This window comes from Mus caroli, chromosome 17 (genome assembly GCF_900094665.2).
Source record: "Mus caroli chromosome 17, CAROLI_EIJ_v1.1, whole genome shotgun sequence".
NCBI classification, from domain to species: Eukaryota; Metazoa; Chordata; class Mammalia; order Rodentia; family Muridae; genus Mus; species Mus caroli.
In genome coordinates, this window is record NC_034586.1 from 69238399 (window position 1) to 69248834 (window position 10436).

Below are 10436 nucleotides of genomic sequence, written 5' to 3' on the forward strand. Positions count from 1 at the left end.
ACACAGGGTTGTATATTTGGCTGCGGCGACTCGGATGATACCCAGGCCTGGTCCTCATAAAGACCGATGGACCCTTGCTGGCGCAGGAACCTTAGAAGGTAGAAGAGTTGAAGCAGCAACTATGACCACCAGGGGGCAGTATTTCACCACATTCTGCTTAATCCAGGACCATTCTCCCAACACTGAAGAAAGTTATGTCTTCTTAGGGAATTGCAATAATGTTCTGGGTGCAGAAAATGGATAGGCATATCAGCCTGGACTGAAATCTACTTCCCAAAGGCAGTATTGTTTCTCTTGTCGCATCTTATAACCCATCAGCTATGGAGTCAACACAGCCGCAAAACCAAAGAAGCATCCATGTGTTCGCCAACCTTGCACGCAGGCAGTCCTTCGGTGGCCCAGAGTTACTCGGAGTTGTTCTCTGAGGACATTTTGTGGTTTCAGATCGAAGGATACAGAGTTCTAGGTATGTCCCATATGCAGCATGTGGGAGAACAACCAATGTATCCAAACCCATTTGCAAATGATGCTGGGCACCGCTGCCTGTGGTTAGAGACTATGCACGTCTGAGAACCAGCCTTCTTTTCCTCCTCTGCCTTCTATCAGGCTGCAAAACGGAGCCCCATTACCCATTCAGCATTCGTCGTCTTCAGATGTGGCCAGACCCACACTGCCGCAGCCGCATGCCACTGCCGCAGTGATTATTGACCGTTCTGCTGGGATATCAAGCACTTTGGGCTTGGCTGGGGGACCATTAATCAACAACCTTGTCAGAGTGATGGATTCTGTTAGGATTATTGCTTAATTAGCTTGTTTAGGGCAAGAAAATCAACCAGGACATTAGTTCTCTAGCCAGAAGGAAGAGGGAAAGTGAGCAGAACTGGTAGGAAGCGGCCTCGGAGCTCCCGGGGAGGTAGCCATGGTCTTGAGGGGGGTGGGAGGAGGGGGCTCTGATAGAGCAAGCCTTATGCTTGAAGTCAGCTTACTCCTTCTGGCTGTCGCGGCTGGGCAGAGAGATGCCCCGATTCAGTGGAGTTGAAGAACAGTGATTCGTGATGCGTCAGTCAAGGACCACGTCCATTCCCCGGGGAGCTTTAAAAACATTCAAATTCCCAGGTCTAGGTTCGAATTCGCCCGTTCAGAAAAATCTCTGAAGATTTTTTTTTTTTGGTGTTGTTGTTGTTGTTCTGTTTTGTTTTCTAAGACAAGTTATTCCAGGTGAGTTTTTATTCACAACAGGATGTGGGAGCCTCGGCCGTGGAGGTTGTGAGAGTTAACTCCGGTGATCACCTTTCTTTCTACCAGATATGCATTTCCTGTGGGGCGTGGGCGAGCTTTATCTCCAACATCCCTACCAGCTTCTATGCATGCTGGTCTTCTTTCCCCACACTCCTCTTTGGTCTCTATTTCATCCTCTGTCTCCCGGCTTTGCTTATATTGCTCCTTGCCTACCTTTTTTTTTTTTTTCTGAAGTCCCCTTCCCAGGTCTTTCCATCCCCCATCTTTCCTCCCTTCTCTCCATCTTCTTTTTCCACCCGTGCAGGTGACTATCTCTTGGCACCAGGCTCATTTTACACCCCCCCTCTCTATTCTTTCCTATCTGGCAGGGGCTGGAAGTCTGAGAATGGCTTTGCCGAGAGACAATTACAGATACAATTGCAGCTCGCCATCGATATGTGCTTGTGTGGAGCTTAGAAGGCAGAAGAGAAAGCCTTGTTATGTGGGAGAAGCTGTGTCCCAGAGAGCAGCCCTAAATGCATATGCAGTGGTTGGGGGTGGACTCCTTCGGCTTTGCTCCTCCCCCAAATAGAAATGAAGACCTGCTTGTTTCTCAGTTTCTCCAGGTTCACGGGATGTACGTAGTATGCACAGAAGGCAACCACAGAGGTGGAGGGAGGACCCTGGTCTGAATTGCTGTGGACAGCAGTCTAGTAAATGAAAAAGAAGTCTGGCCAGCCCCAGGGCTGCTCTCTGTTGACCCTATGACCATAAAATGAACTGTTCTTTCTTGGTTCTTCAAACCCAGGTCAACCCAGAATGGGGTCAGGGTCACATGTGGCTGAGGCAGCCAAGGGAGCAGGTATGCTAGGGTTTCTACATAGATACACAGAGGATCACCTCTGAGCTCTTCAGAGACGGCTCGTTCAAGTCTTCTGGATTTGCTCTTGTAGCAGAGCTTGTATTGACCCGCGCATGGCCTGATATTTTTGCATGCAGAAGACTGTATGTAACAGAATAATCCGGCCCATTAGCTATTTTATTCTAAATTTCATGAAGGTGGATGTGAAATGACCAAGAACAACGCCCTGTAATATGGCTATGTTTGCTGTCTGTGTAGTGAATGTGGTTACTTCCAAATTGTGACCTTGTTCTTGCATGAGAAATCCTGCCAGTGCTGTCCATTTTCTAGTGAGGGTTTCTCACAAAATCACGTTCGGAAGATTTTCATCTTCCCGTTCTTTCCACACACAGACATTTGCTGTTCCTGTTGTTTAAATCCCTCAAGCTTGTAGAATAAATAGCTGTTCTCCAGCAGGTGGCGCTGTTTAGGAGGCTGTGGAACCTTTAGGAGCTGGGGACCCAGTTCGTAAGTCTAGGTCTCTAGAGGTGGGATTTGAAGGCTCTATAGCCTGGCACCTGGTTCTGGTTCTACTGTTTCAGCTTCCTAGCCTACTACGATATGAGGAGCCCGTACTGTATGCTCCCTGGGTACTGCTATCCCTTTGCCGCCACAGCGGACTAAAATCCCATCATGCAGTAAGTCGGAATAAACCTTTCTTCTCTGAAGTTTTTGTATGGGGGAATGCCATCACACAGATGAGGAAACCAGCCAGTACAGTCCCTTCCTGGGAAATGCTTCCAGAGTTGAGCTCTTAGGCTGCACAACCTCCATAGCAGGGTCTGGCCTGGTGAGCTTTTGAAATGACCACGATTCTAAACGACCATTTTGAGATACCCAAGGACCACGTGGAGAACGAGGAGGAGGAGGAGGAAGAAGAAGGTGCCTACCTTGCTGCCTAGCATTCCCTTCCCCAGTTGTACTTTTAAAACCAGATCCAAGGGTCTTTCACACCAAGAATTTTTCGTAGAAATAAATTTTATTTGACCATTTAGCTGGGAAACAACTCCGCTGTAGCTACAAAAGAATGTGGTTATTTGGCAAATGGCGCTGAGTAGACCATTCCTGGGTCAGCAACACCACCTGGGGGGGTGCATAAACTGGATCAGACTGTTTTTTCCAAGAAATGGATCCAGGCAGAGTGTGGGAAGGGGATGGAATGTCAGCGGGAGTGAACGTTTCCTGTTTTGTTTTCCTGCAAGTGCCTGCTGATGTCAGAAAGTGCTCCGATGACCTTGGGTTGATCTGAGCCTGCCTCAGCCAGGATCTCAGATAGGCTCTTCGCAGGCATCTTTGACTCCATTTCAAATACCAGGTTTAGCTGCAGACCGTAGGGGTTTTGGCACAGCTCCATGGGGACAGCCGTTTCCTCGAGTGACCACCAGGAACATGTCCTAGAGAAAGACACAGAATCTCATAGCAAAGGGGCCCAGGCAGAGCAAAGTTTGTTCCTTTTTTTAAATGAGCATGGAGGCCCAACCCCATTCCTACTATGTGGAACAGATCAGAGGCCTGGGAATTTCCCACTGTGAGAGTGACTGGTCCCCTCAAAGGGTCCCCCCAGTAGATGGGAATGGCTTTATCGTTAAGATCCACAAAAGACACTACCCCATTTGCGCCACTCTGCCTGCAGCTGGAATCCACAGCTCACCCAAAATAATAGCTTTGTGTGTCCTGCAGCAGAGTCAAAAGTGTCATGGAGTCAGCCCCTGTTTTGTCCTCCTGTGGACAAACCAGATGGACCCCTCTGCCCTCTGCCCTCTGCATGCTTCAGTCTGCTGTTGTCTCAAGTGTGTGTGGCTCAGATTAAGTGACAATCCTGCATAGACATCTCTCCTGCAAATATAACATGTCCTTGCCCATGGGTGTTAGGGTCCCTGGCTTTCCTTCCCAGTTGCTCTCCTCTTCTTTCAAGTCCTAAGTATTTTACTTTCAGGTTTTTTTTTTTTCTACCCGTTATATTGATTTTCTAGTAAGAATTCAATCTTATACATATAATTTGAAAACTCAATCATTGCTACAAGCCATGAAGGAAAAGGGGTGGATTGCTACATCCTTTCTGTCCCCAGATTTCCTCAGAATTGCTCTAGAAGCTTCAGCCCACATTTCTAAACGGCAAACTTAGGCAGCAGCTCCCTCACTTGCCAATTTTAAAAGCCCATCGATTGCTGTGATGGACGACAGGGCTGGGTGTTCCTTGCCCACTTTTATATCTCTATCGTCTCTCTCTTCATCCTTCTAATATATTTAGGCCACACTTTTTGTTAAATCAATATTTAATTTCTACTTTATTACAATTATATATGTACTGCTCACTGCGAAGTGAGGAAACACTCTTGGATAACATTTTCTTCTTTCTGTAACTTTTTGTTCTTCCAGGAGTTACTAATTACCTCATTTTTTTTTTTTTGGTCTGCCTAATCCGTCATTATCTTAATAATTCTTACCAAAGTCTCCAGCAGAATTGCAAAGCTTTTTGCACGATGAAGCCACCCAGGGAACTTTATTGATTCCCCCTTCTTTCGACTCCCCCTTTCGCTCCCCTAGGAATGGTTGCCCTCTACACGATGTCTAGCTGAGTTGTTTTCCCACTGATGGGTCTCGAACATCCAGATCCCCACCCACACCCTCTGATCAGGCTCTCAGAGTGTGTTACTTTCCTGGTTGAGCATGTTTCTCTTCTAAAGCCAGCTCAGAAAGCTAGACGCCGATCTTCTAGGGTGGCCGTGGTTCTTAGGGGGATCTAGTAATTGTCATATTACCAGCTGCAAATCCAGACTCCCAATTTATTTCATTATTTTTCGTTCTTTGTTTTATTGAGGTGGGAGTCTCTCTGTGTAGGTAGCTCTTGTTGTCCTGGCTGGATAGGTCATTCAAGACCAGGCTGGCCTGGAATTCACAGAGATTCACTTGGCTCTGCCTCCCAAGTACTGGGATTAAAGGCTGTGCCACTATGCCTGGCTCCCAGATCTTAAAATAAGCCACAATGTGGTTGCTGGGAATTGAGCTCAGGAGTCTTAGAAGAGCAGTCAGTACTCTTAACCACTGAGCCATCTCTCCAGCCTCAATTGTTAATATGACCTACATGGGAGAGTTTGACCCAAACTAATGATGGTCTCATCTATTTTGTAATGACAGTCTTCCACCCAAAGTCTACCCAGGCATCTAAGAAGGAATTCCTTGGCCTGAAGGTTAGGAGAGAAGCATTTGTTGGGGTAGAAGTGGGCCCACTCAGAGGAGTTGTGGATAACAATAAGAAAGATCAAGGCTGTTGCTGCCTATTTGCCACTTGTACACAGATTAAAGATTGCTGTGCAGTGGAGATGGTAGAAATACTAATTTGTTAGAAGGCACTCTCCTGCTGTATTGTCAGCAAGCCAACACGGACACAGATGGCATTAGCTGGATGAGCTTTCAACAAGATGCGATCCAATCCACAGTGCACTAAAGCTCTAGACTCTGGAGTCAGTTAAGATCAACATGCTCACCTGACTCAGTATGCCCCCAGAACCTTCTGACCTTGACCTTTTAACAAAAAACACTGCCTGCAATTCCGTAGTGGAGGTACACGCCTTCCTCAAAACAAATAGGTTCGAGGAGAGGGTAGAACAGCCTGGTTGAGCTAAGTCAAGGTGAACAAGGGTCAGGGTTGAAGATGAAGCAGAATTGGAGGAAAACACAATTCTAATATCTAACAATGGTGGAACAAGCCAAGCTGATCAGCAAGTCTAGCGTACATGAAAGGCTTCTTGTATAGTTTACAGAATGTGACCCAGAAATAGAATGGCCTGATGATGGTGCCATCACTTCCTTCTCTGGGGAAGAAGGTCATGCAATAAACATGGCATATCCTTTCATTATTCCAGCAACAATATGGCGGACTCAACAAGACCTAAACAGTGACAAGACCGACAGACATGCTAGCATGGAAGGAGGAAACTTTACAGCATCCCACATCTCACACAGGACACTAATGACTGCTGAGAGAGGGAGCCTTAATCTCTCCCAGGGATGAGCCCACTGATTGACTATACCTGAAGTCATACACTCACAAGCAACACTCAACAGACTCAGCAGGTCATGGTTATATATTTGTGCATTTATGTATGCATTCATGTATGTAATTATAATAAAAGAAGAAGCCATAAATGTGAGAGGAAGTGAGGAGGGGACAGGGGAGAGATTAGAGGGAGGATAAGAAGTAGGGAAATGATGTAATTATGTTTTAATTAAAATGAAATTTAAAGATGAATGCGCGATTTCTTCTGCCACCTGGGAAATGGTTACGGAATGACTACACTTTACTTTGTGCTTATTTGTGCAACAAATAAGTCAGAGCGAGGCTTAGCATCTCGCAGGAGATGGAGTCATCAGGCGAAGAGCTAGAAGAGTGTTCACCAACTACAAACAGAGAGGAGGGTCCTTCACCTGATAGATGGTATCAATTAAAAACTCAAAGTTAAATGGAACAACCATACCACTGCCGCTCCTCCCAAGGCCCGGAGGTCATCTCAGAAAAGAGGGCAGAAAAATGTAAAAGCCAGAAGCGGTGGAGCACTGTTCTGAAATACTGGTCTCCAGACACCACAGGGCAGCTGTGCAGGTGAACTCAGAGCAGCTGCGATGGTATGCCCAAGACCTGGGCAAGGTCAAGGCAGACAAAATCCCAACATGGAATTGTCACAAAGTTTCACCCCTAGCTAAGGAGCTATTGACGAGTGGTGAGAGGGGGACTATCTCAGACTGCCAGGAGAGCAAGACAGGGTCTGTTTTCTTCAGAGACATGTTCTTTGAGAGGCTACTCAGGTTCCAGTAGATGGTCCTATACACACATAGACAGCACTAGGTAGACTTTTGGAGAGGCCTGGGAGGAATTATAGGGGAGGCAACGGGAGATAGATTTGATCAAAATATTTAATATATGTGTATGAGGTTCTCAAACAATAAAAAGAGAGAAAACCCATCATTGGCACAAGTGTGCAGTATCCTGGACGTACTCCTTTCTGCATGAAGTTTAGATGCAATGCTTTCTGAACAGTAGACAGACTCAAACACAGGGTAATCCAACCACTCTGCCTCATGGAAAAGCACCAGAGACAAATATGAAAATCACAGACCTAGTTTTTAAGCCTCAGCCTCATGATTAACCAGCCTTACAACCTGAGCAACTTTCTCACTTGTAAAATTAGGACAAGAGTAAACAGTAGTTGTGGTGACATTAAAAATACTGCACTCCCAGCTCCTAAAAGTAGAAACCTTCACGTTTCACGTCAGACAGAACAGTGAAAGACTTGTCATCTTTGAGGAACATAAGAACATCTGTCCTTCTGTCTGCTTTGTAAATATCGGTTCAGAATTGTAGTAGTAGTCCTATCCAGGATCACTGAGGAAGGGAAAAAAAAATCCAGACCTCCAAACCAAACCAAATCAAGACAAAACTCCAAAGTGATAAGTAGATGCAATTTGGGAAATAGAAAATAAAACTACATTCAGATACGATTTATAGCTTTAAATGGGTGCAGAGAAGACCAGACGTCCACATGTAAAAGAATGAAACTAGACTCCTGCTTTGCACAGGCAAACAAAACAAAACAAAAAAAACCCAAAGAAACCCTCAAAAATAGTTCAAAAGTCTATGACAAAAGCTACACGTGTTACAAGCGAAGTAGAAGTAAACATTTGTGACCCAAGGCTAGACAATGGACCTGGAGCCCTACCATCAAAAGTATAAATAACTAAAGAAAAATAGATGTGGTAGACCTCATCAAACTTAGAACCTCACGAAGTCAAATGATACCTCCCAGATCGTAAAGACAAAAACAAAACAATACCCTCGTAAAAACACAAAGTGGGAAGGCTCTGGGAGGAGTTGGGAGATCGAGGGGAAAATATGATAAAGTAAATTATATGAAAACCATTTCTAATTGAAAAATAAAATATTTTTTTAAAAATGAAAAGACAAGCTAAACAACAGGAGAAAATTGACAAATAACATGATAAAGGGTTAGTAATGAAAATAAGAAAATAACTCTCACAGCTCAGTAACAAAAAGATACTAAAATATACCCCAGTTTCAAAATGAAGAAAGGATTTGAATAGAATTCTCCAGAGAAAACATACAAGTAGCCCATAACCAATGGGAAAGAGGCTCAGCATCATTTGGTATCAAGGAAGTGCCAATCAAACCCACAGTGAGGTACCAGTTCAAGCCCATAAAGACCACAGCACCAAGTGCTGCTCAAACTCCCATTCGTCACCGGTAGGAAGATACAAAAGGCAAACCATGCCTCAAAATGTCACTCAGAGTTACCACGTGGTCCGTCAGGCCCATCCCTGGCTGTGCAACCAAGAGAAGTGAAAACATGTCTATCTCAATGCTCACCCACAAACATTCACAGTACGATTATTAGTGCTAGCTACGAAGCAGAGATAACTTCAACATCTACCCGTTGTTGAATCAAATATGGTGTGTGACATCAATGAGATACTTCTTGGAATTAAAATGGAGTGGAGAAGTTAAGGTATGCTTCAATGTTGGTGGACCCTGTAAACATTTTGTTCAGTGAAAGACAAAGTTACCAAGGGCCACTCATGGATTCCACTGACGTGATTCAACACGCAGAAGAGGCAAGTCTACACAGAGCGAGAATGTAGACTAGTGCTTGCCTGAGACTAAAGGTTGGATGCAGCTGGGGAGTGACTTCCGGAGGAGTAAGAAGTTTCTTTATATGCAGAAGAAAAATGCTCTAAAATTATACTATTGGAATGAGCTGCAATAAATGGAATGGAATAAATGGAGGCCTATAATGATACTAAAATCACAAATGCAAACAAGATTGTGTGTGTGTGTGTGTGTGTGTGTGTGTATCTGTGTATCATCATGTAGCTGGCCTGGAATTCACAATGTAGCCTAGGCTGGATTGGAACTTGTGATTGTCCTGCCTTTGCTTCCTGTGTTCTAAGTCCTCTAGGTGTGCCCCCCAGCCCCCACCCCTGTGCCCAGCTTGGACTCCATCCTTTAAGTGGGTAGATTGTATGGTGTGAATTGCATTTTGACAAACCTCACTAAAGAAGAGAGAAAGGAACTGGCAACAAGAAAACTACGTGTTGAGTTTTGTAACTGGGAAAAGGGTATGTGAGAAACTTTATGCAAGTTGTGAGTTGGGCTACAGCAAGAAAGGAAAAGTGTTGGGCTACTAACACCCAGGATAGAGCAGACAGTATGGCCTGAGATCGGAGGCTAGGAATAATAGCATGGGTGGTAATGATATTACCCAGGTATGGTGAAGGTAGAGGAAGGGACAAGGAGAGACCAGATGGATGGGCAGGGGCAGATGGTACAGGCCCCAGGGACTGACATTAATGACTCTAGACTTGCCTTGTACAGCAAGAAGGGGAGATGTTGAAGGGTTTTTAACTTGGGATGCAGTAAATGGATTTGAATTTTTAAGAGCGTAACTGGATTCAGGAAATTGATTTGAGGGATGTGAATGGATACAGAAAAAATAAGATCAAAAGCCAATGCCAAATTCAGGGAGACAGACGATTTCTAAGAAATCCAAACCGAAGTCGTTTGAAGAGAGAGTAGGAAGTGAGGATGTGGAGATAGTTAATGCCTGTGTGAAATTTGGCTGTAATGGGAAGAGAAGAGAGGGGTAATAGTAGCTGGAAGGGATTGTGAGGTGGGAGAAATTCAAAAGATACACATGTGTGGGTGAGGCATAGAAAATCTAGGGGGCAGTGTTAGCATTCAGAAGGCAGAGCAGAGAATTTGTTCAATCGAGCCCCTGCAAAGGTGGACGGCAATGGGATACAGGACATCCCCAGAGGAAGATGCTGTGTAGCAAAACTCCAGAGAAGGAAGGATGTTACCAAAGCAGGTGGGGTTGTACATTTTCAGTCACAATGCCTTTATTTTCCTGTTCCTAGCTTCTCAGTTCAACTCATAAGCCATGTGTGAAGGGACATGTGCAATGTTATGATGTCAGAGAGTGACAAAGCAAGGAAGAGGGAACACAGTTGGGGTAATGACCAGCATTAGTGAGAGAGATAAATACATATGAAATACATATGTGCCTCATATTATACTTCCTCCTTCGGCTTTCAGAACAGGAGACTGAAAAACAGTCAGCAAAAAGAAAATTGGAACTCCCCAAAAGAGACAAGATAGAGACAATCAAGTGACCTTAAAGTTTCAAAAATGTAGATCCTGTCAGCCAAATTAGTTGAAAGGTATAGCTAAGGAGTCATTCTTTACATTAAAATTATGTAGATTGTGATAGGCACAATAAAATTAGAAATTATCTTTCTTTTAAGG

The 10436-nt window shown here is 44.6% G+C and overlaps 1 protein-coding gene across 1 annotated transcript in view; it reads right to left on the reverse strand.

Annotated features, from left to right (window-relative positions):
• Positions 1-3431: 3431 nt before the first annotated feature.
• Positions 3432-10436, reverse strand: part of Capn13 (calpain 13) — an 88744-nt gene continuing 81739 nt past the window's right edge. The window contains exon 22 of the mRNA XM_021150095.2: positions 3432-3513. The gene's annotated coding sequence lies outside the window, so the exon portion shown is untranslated. The remainder of the gene's footprint in view (positions 3514-10436) is intronic.